Source organism: Chrysemys picta, chromosome 14 (genome assembly GCF_011386835.1).
Source record: "Chrysemys picta bellii isolate R12L10 chromosome 14, ASM1138683v2, whole genome shotgun sequence".
NCBI classification, from domain to species: domain Eukaryota; kingdom Metazoa; phylum Chordata; order Testudines; family Emydidae; genus Chrysemys; species Chrysemys picta.
In genome coordinates, this window is record NC_088804.1 from 20964715 (window position 1) to 20974971 (window position 10257).

Below are 10257 nucleotides of genomic sequence, written 5' to 3' on the forward strand. Positions count from 1 at the left end.
TGAAACAAGCATCCCACCGCAGCGGAGCCTGTCAATCCTTGAGTTTAGAAGCTGCATTCGCATCACAACACTAGACCCGCCCCGCACCACAGTCTGCGTCCCAGTTTTAAAAAATTCCCGCTAAAACAGTATTAAAGAAAACGGTGTGCTTTAACAAAGTAGAACTATTTTTATTTCGACACGTGTGTTGGAGGGGGGGTGAAGGGGGTATGTAACTGGATAGGATAGTCAACATTACCTGGGTAAAGAAACGGGGGCAGGTTTAGCTTCTCAGTACACAAACTATAAAATCACAGGTTACCCTGCTCACTCAGGAACTTTGCTTTCAAAGCCTCCCGGATGCACAGCGCTTCCCGCTGGTCTCTTCTAATCGCCCGGCTGTCTGGCTGTGAGTAATCACCAGCCAGGCTATTTTCCTCAACCTCCCACCCCGCCATAAAGGTCTCCCCCTTGCTCTCACAGAGATTGTGGAGCACACAGCAAGCTGCTATAACAATGGGGATATTGGTTTCGCTGAGATCACAGCGAGTCAGTAAGCTTCTCCATCTCCCCTTGAGACGGCCAAAAGCACACTCCACCACCATTCTGCACTTGCTCAGCCGGTAGTTGAAGAGTTCTTTTTCAGTGTCCAGGGCGCCAGTATAGGGCTTCATGAGCCAGGGCATTAGCGGGTAGGCTGGGTCCCCGAGGATGACTATAGGCATCTCCACATCCCCAACAGTTATTTTGTGGTCCGGGAAGTAAATACCTTGTTGCAGCCGTCTAAACAGACCAGAGTTCCTGAAAACACGAGCGTCATGAACCTTGCCCGGCCATCCCACGTAGATGTTGGTAAAACGTCCCCTGTGGTCCACCAGTGCTTGCAGCACCATGGAAAAGTATCCCTTTCGGTTAATGTACTGGGTGGCCTGGTGGTCCGGTGCCAGGATAGGGATGTGAGTTCCATCTATGGCCCCACCGCAGTTTGGGAATCCCATCGCTGCGAAGCCATCTATGATCGCCTCCACGTTTCCCAGGGTCACTACCTTTGGCAGCAGTACATCAACGATTGCCTTCGCTACTTGCATCACAACAACCCCCACGGTAGATTTGCCCACCCCAAACTGGTTCGCGACTGACCGGTAGCTGTCTGGCGTTGCAAGCTTCCACAGGGCTATGGCCACTCGCTTCTGTACACTCAGTGCAGCTCGCAACCGGGTGTCACTGCGCTTCAGGGCAGGGGACAGCAACTCACAAAGTTCCAGGAAAGTTCCCTTCCGCATGCGAAAGTTTCGCAGCCACTGGGATTCATCCCAGACCTGCAGCACTATGCGGTCCCACCACTCAGTGCTTGTCTCCCGTGCCCAGAATCGCCGTTCCACGGCATCAACATGACCCATTGCCACTGTGATGTCCTCGGCGCTGGGTCGCCTGCTTTCTGACAGGTCTGTGCTACTCTCAGACTTCAGGACATCACCGCGGTGCCGTAGCCTCCTTGCCTGACTTTTCTGCATCTGCCTCAGGGAAACCTTTATGATAAGCTGCGAGACGTTGAGAGCGGCCACAACTGCAGCGATGGTCGCAGCGGGCTCCATGCTCGGAGTACAGTGGCGTCCGCGCTGTCAATGACTGGAAAAGCGCGCAAACTGTTTTCCCGCCGGCGCTTTCAGGGAGGGAGGGCGGGAGTGATGGACGGATGACGACAGTTTCCCAAAAGCACCCTCGACTCATTTTGTTACCCAGAAGGCATTGCCGGCTACACCCAGAATTCCAATGGGCAGAGGGGACTGCGGGAACTGTGGGATAGCTGACCACAGTGCACCGCTTCGAATGTCGACGCTATCACCGTTAGTGTGGACGCACAAAGTCGAATTACTGTCCTTAGTGTGGACACACACGTTCGACTTTGCAATATCGATTACAAAAATTCGATGCAAGTAAAATCGAACTACTCTCGTAGTGTAGACAAGGCCTTAGTTTATTTCCTGTTCAATACTATGAAATACCAACACGGAGCAACCTTTTCAAGGGCTTTTGAATAGCCAGAAACTATGATATCCAAGGCTAGTGATTTAAGCAGCCACTGAAGATATTTGAAGATGACATTGAACTAACACTTTTAGTCATTTTCACACAATAAGCTAGAACAATGTGCCTTGCTGAAGCCCTTCCAATTACCCTGGCAGGGTAAAGAGAAAATGTGAAAAAAAATGATTTATTTATACACAAAAGAGAAAATAGACCAGGCAGAAAGGAAATCAAAAATTCCAGAGTTGACACTTTGTGAAGCCAAGAGTAACTATTGTGAATGTCACTGAATTCAATGGAAGGAGGATTGGGTCATAATGGATTGCTTTAGAGAACCCACAACATCTTTTGAAGTCCACTGTGATTGAACGTATCCATATTTGCAATGGGTGAAATCCTACTCATCTCAACTCATGTGAGTTGTCCCACTGAGCTAAGTTCTGCCCTAAGATGCATGCATACACCCCTGCTTTCATTCAGTGAGAGTTACACACTTGTCAAAGGACAGTTTTTGTCCCTTTGACTTCAGTGAGCCCATCTTTGTAACTAAGGCAAGCAGTGTTTGGCCAAAGAAAATTATTGGAGGCACTTATTCCGCACACATCATTGCAGAGTGGATAAACAGCTCTCTCTTATTTAAAATAAAAAATAGAGATTTGCATAAATCTGCAGTTTGCAAAAACAATTTTCAAAAGCAATTGCACTGACACTGAAGAACAAGCTGGTCATATAGATACCAGGGGAAGCAAACAAAAAAAGCTGTTTTAATAAATTGCTTAATCTTTGTATGGGTGCATGCACACATGCACTCCGTAACGCAAACTGGCCCCTTTTCACAGAGAGAATACCCCCAAAGCTAGCTTTTATCAACATTGGGAGTAAAAATTCCATTATAGTTCCTCAGTTGGTGTAAATCAGCATAACTCCACAATGGAGTTATTTCTATTTCCATCAGCTTGAGATCTGGCCCTTCAAGTTTATGCTGATATTGAGACTGAAGTATAATATGTACAAACAAAATACCCTTTTTATATGCTACCGTATCTTTGTCTTTCTAAAGCAAATAAATAAAATCACATAATGAAAAAGGGAGGGAAACAAACAAACAAACAAATAAAAGTCCTTAGAAGGTTTAAAAGGATGTTAAAAAATTGGAGAGAGTGCACAAAAGAGCCACAAAAATGATTCAAGGGCTGGAAAAAATGCCTTACAATGAACTATTTAAAAGAGCTCAATCTGTTCAGTTTATCAAAAATAAGACCCAGAGATAGCTTGATTATGGTGTATGAGTATCTTCATGGGGAGACTATACCAGGTACCAATGGGATCTTTAATTTAGCATGGAAGGCATAACAAGAACTCAGGGCTGGAAGCTGAAGACGGACAAATTCACTTTAGAAATAAGGCACACATTTTTAATAGTGAGGGTTATTGACCATTGGGACAAACTACCAAGTGAATGATGGTTTCTCCATCACTTCGCTTTCAAATCAAGACTGAATGACTTTCTTGAAGGTATGCTTTAGCCAAACACAAGTTTATACTTTAGTTAAATACAAATTATTGGGTTCAATACAGGGGTAATGGGTTGACATATGGGTTGACAATGGCCTGTGATATACATGAGATTAGACAAGATGATGTAATGGTCCCATCTGACCTTAAATTCTATGTCTGTGAATAAGGTAAAAACAACAAGGAGTCCGGTGGCACCTTAAAGACTAACAGATTTATTTGGGCATAAGCTTTCATGGGTAAAAAACCCCACTTTTTCAGTTTTTACCCACGAAAGCTTATGCCCAAATAAATCTGTTAGTCTTTAAGGTGCCACCAGACTCCTTGTTGTTTTTGTGGATACAGACTAACACGGCTATCCCCGATACTATGAATAAGGTAGTTTTAATAGTGATTATTACCTGATGTTGGGTCTGCCTGGCTCCTGTTTTCATTAAGACCAATGGGAATTTTCCATTGACTTCAATATGCATGGGATCAAGCCCATTGATAATTTCTGCTGGTTATGCTATTGAGCATAAAATACATGGAGACAGCACAAAGATATAAAGAGAAAACAAGACTCAGTCATAAGGAAAAGAGAGATTTTTTGGTGTTCTTTCATAAATAATTGCTGTAGTCTTCAACTCATCATACATACCTTGATTTTCACATAGTACAGATAGATCAGTGCACATTTCAAGTAGGTTCTGTAGTGTACAACCTGCAGTCAGATTTTTGAGATTCTCACTGGTTCCTACTGGTTAATCACCTCTTGATTCTCCTTTAGTACTAACAGTTTAAAAAGACATGATGTCCACAACTATTAAATATTTTTCCCAGAAAAGTGAAGTATCACTCCACATTTTTTGCTCAGTGTAGAGCTTTTTTAAGACCCCGATAATGCTCCCTGAAGCCTTCAAGCTCTGCTAAGAACAAACACATACTAGAGGGCAGCATGCTCAGAATGGCAGATTTTGCTAATACAGATTTCAAACACTTTCTCATTTTCCTGTAAATGGAAAGGTTGTCTCTCATGTGTAGTGAGTTATTATACTGTCACTTACCCTGTTACAGATGCATGCTGATTTTTTCTTAATAATAATCAATTGTTGAGAAAACAGGTTTGTTTTATTCTGGAACATATGCTGCCAGTCCTGTGGGGAGAGGCTTCCAACTGGGATGTGCTAAGAAGCATGGCAAAAAGAGGAGAAAGAGAGAGGAAGTACAGAATCTTTCTAAATTGTTTGAGAGAGGACTGGATTGTGAATTCCTGAGACTAAGACCCAGGAATAAATTCTGTCTAATCCCTGAAGCAAAAGTTCTAGTTTATTAGAGCTGGTTGAAAAATAATAACTTTATTTAAAAAAAATAAATTTAAAAAAATTCAAGGCATTTTCATTCTTCTGGGTCATGAATTTTTCAAAAATTTCCATGAATTTTTTTGATTGTTTTCTTTTTTGAAAATCACAAAGACTATTTTTTGCCCCCTCCCCTGGTTGCTCTTTCCTGATGACTCTAGTGTATTTGGGTATGTGGGTGAATGTCACTATAGTAGCTACAGTACAGAATGTGTTTTCCCACTATGGTCAGCTGACACTTTCCACAGAATGGGCTAAATTCAACCCTCAGTTACACCTGTTACCCTCAAATGGGTAACTGACAGATGGCAGAATCTTGCTGTGTGTTCTGTTGGTCCAATAAATGCAGATCTCACTTGAGATGAATAACACAAAAATGATATCTAAGAAGCCTCATGTGCATCAATAGTATAGGTATGGACAATTTAAAACATGTTTTAAGCACAATTCCTTTCTTATATTACTAATAATACCTTGGATTACTAGCTTGCCACCCAGGGGAAATTGACTAGAATAGCTCCCCATCTAGATATTCTACTTTGGAATAAAAATGATTTTATTTCAGAATACTTATTCCACTTTGGAAGCATCCTCATTATTTGGTAATAGAATAGTGTCCACACAGGGAGCTATTCTGGTCAATTTCTCTATGTTCACAAGTGCTATTAAACCTGAACAATTTTTTTAAAAATGCAATTTACTTTTCACGCTTTCTGCTATTTATTTACTTCTTGTGTTTCTGTCAGCTTGCAAGTCAAACTAGGTTTCAGTGACACATGAGACGGATTCTCACAGCCATCTGAATGACAAGAGCAGTAAGGTCTTTTGGGAAAATGGGAAACTTAAATTAATGTGTATTCTATTTTAATTGCTTCATGTGTACATTGTAGTAACATTTTCCTGGTTCTGTTGTTTTATTGTACATTGTAATTGCAAAAGAATACTGATTGTTTCTGTACTTACTGAATTATTAGAGACTGGTGAGTACTGAAATATTAAGCTATTTAGCTGTCTGCAATGTTTATTTCTTTTAACATAGTTACTCTCAAGCCCCCAACATTATACAATTAAAATTCAAGGGTAAAAATCCTTTAACACTTCAAATTCAGATACAAAGGCTTTCAGGCAGCATACAATAGAATATAGCCTTCAGACTAATGCAGTACAATATAACAGACAACTATAATTAACAGTTCACAATAAACTCAAGTCCAGATTTTCAAAAGTGCTCAGGACCCAGATGCTGCCATTGTTCCTACAGTTCTCAATTAGAGCTTTTGGGTGCTGAACTCTTTTTGAAAACCAGGTCCTCTCAATATAATGAACACATATAAAATAGAGTCCACCATTGGAAATGAGCTAAATAAACAATAAAAGAGAAAGCCCAGGGGAACAGATGCATCCAGCAATTTGCTGTGAAATTTATTTATTTCATTTTCAAATGAATACCAAAGACACCTATGCAAAGCTCTAGGTACCTTAATATGGATTAATCATACAATAAGTACAATTAAATTAAACTTCAGAAGCATTAAAACCTGTTCCACAGGAACTTGACAGCCAGCCACCTACCCATTACATCATCTAGGAAGCAAAACCTGAGCCTATTAAACTGGTGTTTTTTGAAGCATAACCTGAAAGTTGCCAAATTTGGGCTATTTCCAAAGTCTCCAGAGTTCCAGGTTTAAAAAAAATCTAGACTCTCTTGGATCAATTGGAAAGTGAGTCCCAGAGTGGAGGGTTCTTCTAATCTTTCTCACAAATAGTTTATGAGGCCACTATATTCATGATATTCCTTGGGAAGTTATTGCCCCTAAAAGGCATCAATCCCATTTGGGACTGGTGTTACAGCTGTGGCCAGTCTATGTTGGCTGACTTTACAGCTGGGTGAAAACTGCAAAAAATCTGCATGAATAACTAATTGAATTTTTAAATGAATCCACTTTGTCAGAGTTTGTGGTCCTTTTGTGTCTGTTCTCTGTGAATGACTAGTGAATGAGTTCATTACTAGGAGCATTCACTGAGGGAAGCACATTTTATGTGAATATTGTAGAATATTTGCAGGACAGGAATTCTGAATTTGTAATCACAAACACTTACATTTAATCTAATCACCACTTAGTGAGAGACACACCATGTAAGTTACATAGCCAATCAAGCCAGCTTGAATTTCAAGTGGTTACCACAACCAGCTCTTTGCAAATGAGCTACACCCAAGAATAATTTGCAGAAATTATTCAGCAACTAATTTTGAATAACAAGTACTTTTGATAATCACAGTCTGTTCACAAGCAACTAGCAAAAAGAAAAAGGGGACATTTGTCAAATTATTAATGCAAATTCTATGCCCTATTTCAGAAATGACTTGACATCTCAAGGGGCAAAACATGCTACAGATATCATCATTTATCATCAGCTATTGATTATTCTGTCTAATCAAAGGATTCCAAATACAGGTATCTGAAGCAGTACAAATGCAAAACATCTCTAATTGGGATTAACTGACATGGTGATCAAAACTCTGGATGTGACCAGAGCCTTGCCTACACTAGGCTTCCTGTTGGAATAGCACTGAGATGTAACTGATGGTATTTTTTGTAAAATTCCTTAGAGTAGATATAGCCACAGTGTAGAAAGTCTTTTCTTATATAAAGGCAACTTTTCAGTTGTAGCATATTATTGCAAAAGGGTTTACTTATTAATAGCCCCTTTTCAGATTGTGCAGACAGATGCCAGCTTTCTTCTTGTCTCTGCTAGCAGCACTGAGTGACAAGAGTTCAATACTTGAGAGAGAAAGTATTTTCTTTGTCAGTGGCAAACAGAACAGATTTTTGGGCTGCTTGAGAGAATATATACATAGATTTATCAATTAAATAAATGAAAAGCTTTTATTAGATAGATCTGGTCTTAATTAAATGAGTAGGGGAAATTGAATTCTATCATACTCGTTTCCTACTATTTTTCTCCACTTTGACAAATCAGTGTTTCACTTCCACATGTATTCAGGTGTTTTTGTTTGATATTCTCCCATCATCTCCAGACAAATAGCATGATTCCTTTTAATTTAATATTATTGTTCTGACTCTCCTGGGTAGGGAAGCAGAACCTCTCTGATCTGTGCTACTAGAAAGGAGACTCAGTACAGGTTATTGAATCTTACCATTTAATGAGCATGCAAATGCACAGTTTTTTAAAAACAATTCTGTATTGAACAAATGTACAGTAGAACCTCAGTAATCTGCAGACTAGTGAGAGTTGGGAGTGGGTAGCAACATGAGCACCACTGGCTAGTTACAAGTTTCCTCCTAGCCCAGTTACAGGGCATTTCTAAAGTCAGGGGTGGGGTGAAGAGGTGACATGGTACTTCTTCATGTACCTTTAGACACAACAAATCCTGCATCTTGGCAGGGGGTTAGCCTAGATGGCCCTTGTAGTCCCTTCTAATCCTATGATTCTAAGTATTCTAACTAGCAGAACTGACAGTACAGTACCAGCAAACCAGGAATTCATATATAATTCTGAAATACCTCCTTTCATGCTGCAGCTGGTATTCTCCGGAAATGAGCTAGAAGCTGAATCTGGTTTCCACATCTTTACTTTTCCCAAACCAGCAGGTTGTTTTTCCACACAGAGCTGCTCATGAACAGATATTTTAATATGCTCCCCCCTGCCAACTTCACTGAAAATTCACCTTCTGTGTCTGTAGCATCAAGAGTTGGATTTTCATAGCCTTTCCAGCTCGAAAAAGTAATGGGAGATGTTCTTTCCCTTCAGACCTATATGTTCCAAAGCTGTCCATGGATATTGTTTGCTGGAACCTTGGCTCCCAGTACTGAGACCTTGATGTGCTCACATTTGCTTGTGGGTTTTTTTTTTGGCATGTTAATGCATATGTCCATATGTTAGATTAGCAGTATGCTAATTTCAGATGAGCATGAGTGCATTGCCAACACAAGATGGATTTAGAGGAGTTAGAGAGAGGACTTGTGGAATGTTGGCCATTCTGAAATGAGATCCTCTTGTTGCCAAGCAAGGGCCCAATTAGCTTTATTCATGCTTTATTGCAAGGCAGATTTATAACTATTATACCTTTAACACATGCTTTTAGCCTGTATTTTTATTTTCTTAATCCACCTTTATGTTGGAAATTCTGCATGAAGAAAGAAAGGCATATGCATCCAGGGGATCTTCATAAGCTGCTGTAATTTCACTCTTTTCATTTCAAACCTGTCCTAAGAGCCCATATTAAATGCTCTCAGGCATGCCAGGCATCTATCAATCACCTCACTTCATGCTTCAGTGCAGTGCACGCTTGCTATGCTATGTACAACCATTTTCATCTACTTCCTTTCCCCTCGCCCCTTGAAACTGATGTTTGATAATACCCAAGTTGATAGACTGTAATTACAGTTGTGTGGAGGTCAATGTTATATTGCAATTACACCTTAAGATAGCTGACACTTCTTATTTGGGTGTTGCTGTTTGTTGTTCTTTTTGGAGTAGTGGGATGGGGTTTCTTCTGCATCTGCTATTATGTGGGGAATGTTTCCCATTTTTTATTATAAATTTGGTTATACTGTGTTATGTAGAGCTGTGTGGGAACTGGAATTTCCATTTTGTGGGAAATTCCACAATTTCAAAATTTGTCATCATTCCAAATCAGAACAAAACCAAAGAATTTTACTTATAAATGCAGTTCGACTTAACTTGAAATAATGTGACAAAGCACTATCTAGTGCTTCAGATCTCCCTCTGCCATGTTGTAAAATGAGACAGCATGCTAGTTCTATTTAGCTTTATTATTTTTGTTTGTACTTGGAAGGCTCAAGGATTTATTATGGTTTGGGCTTTTACCTTTTCACCTTTACATGAAACAGGGAGGAAGGTGAGTAGGGCCAGGTTAGGAGGGTAAAAACTTTATGTGATGCTTTATAGAGCTGACAAAAATGCATTTATCACATTGGCAAGGGGGTATAAAGGAGAATATTAGAAAAACTAGGACATAAAAGATAAGCATAAATCTTTGAACTCAGACAGTACTATATTCCACAAGGAGTAATACATATGCAGAACAAATTATAATGACAAATGGCAGTGAGGAAACTGTGTTTAGGTTAGATAGGGTTACCATATTTCAACAATCAAAAAAGAGGACGGGAGGAGCCCCACCCTAGCCCCGCCCCTGTCCTAGCCCCACCCCCGTCCTGTCCTAGCCCCGCCCCTGCCCCTTCCACTCCCTCCCACTTCCTGCCCCCTCAGAACCCCCAACCCTCCCCCCACTCCTTGTCCCCTGACTGCCCCCCAGGACTCCACCCCCTCCCTAAGCCTCCCTGCCTCTTGTCCCCTGACTGCCTCCTCCTGAGACCTTCCCCACATCCTAACTGGCCCCCTAGGA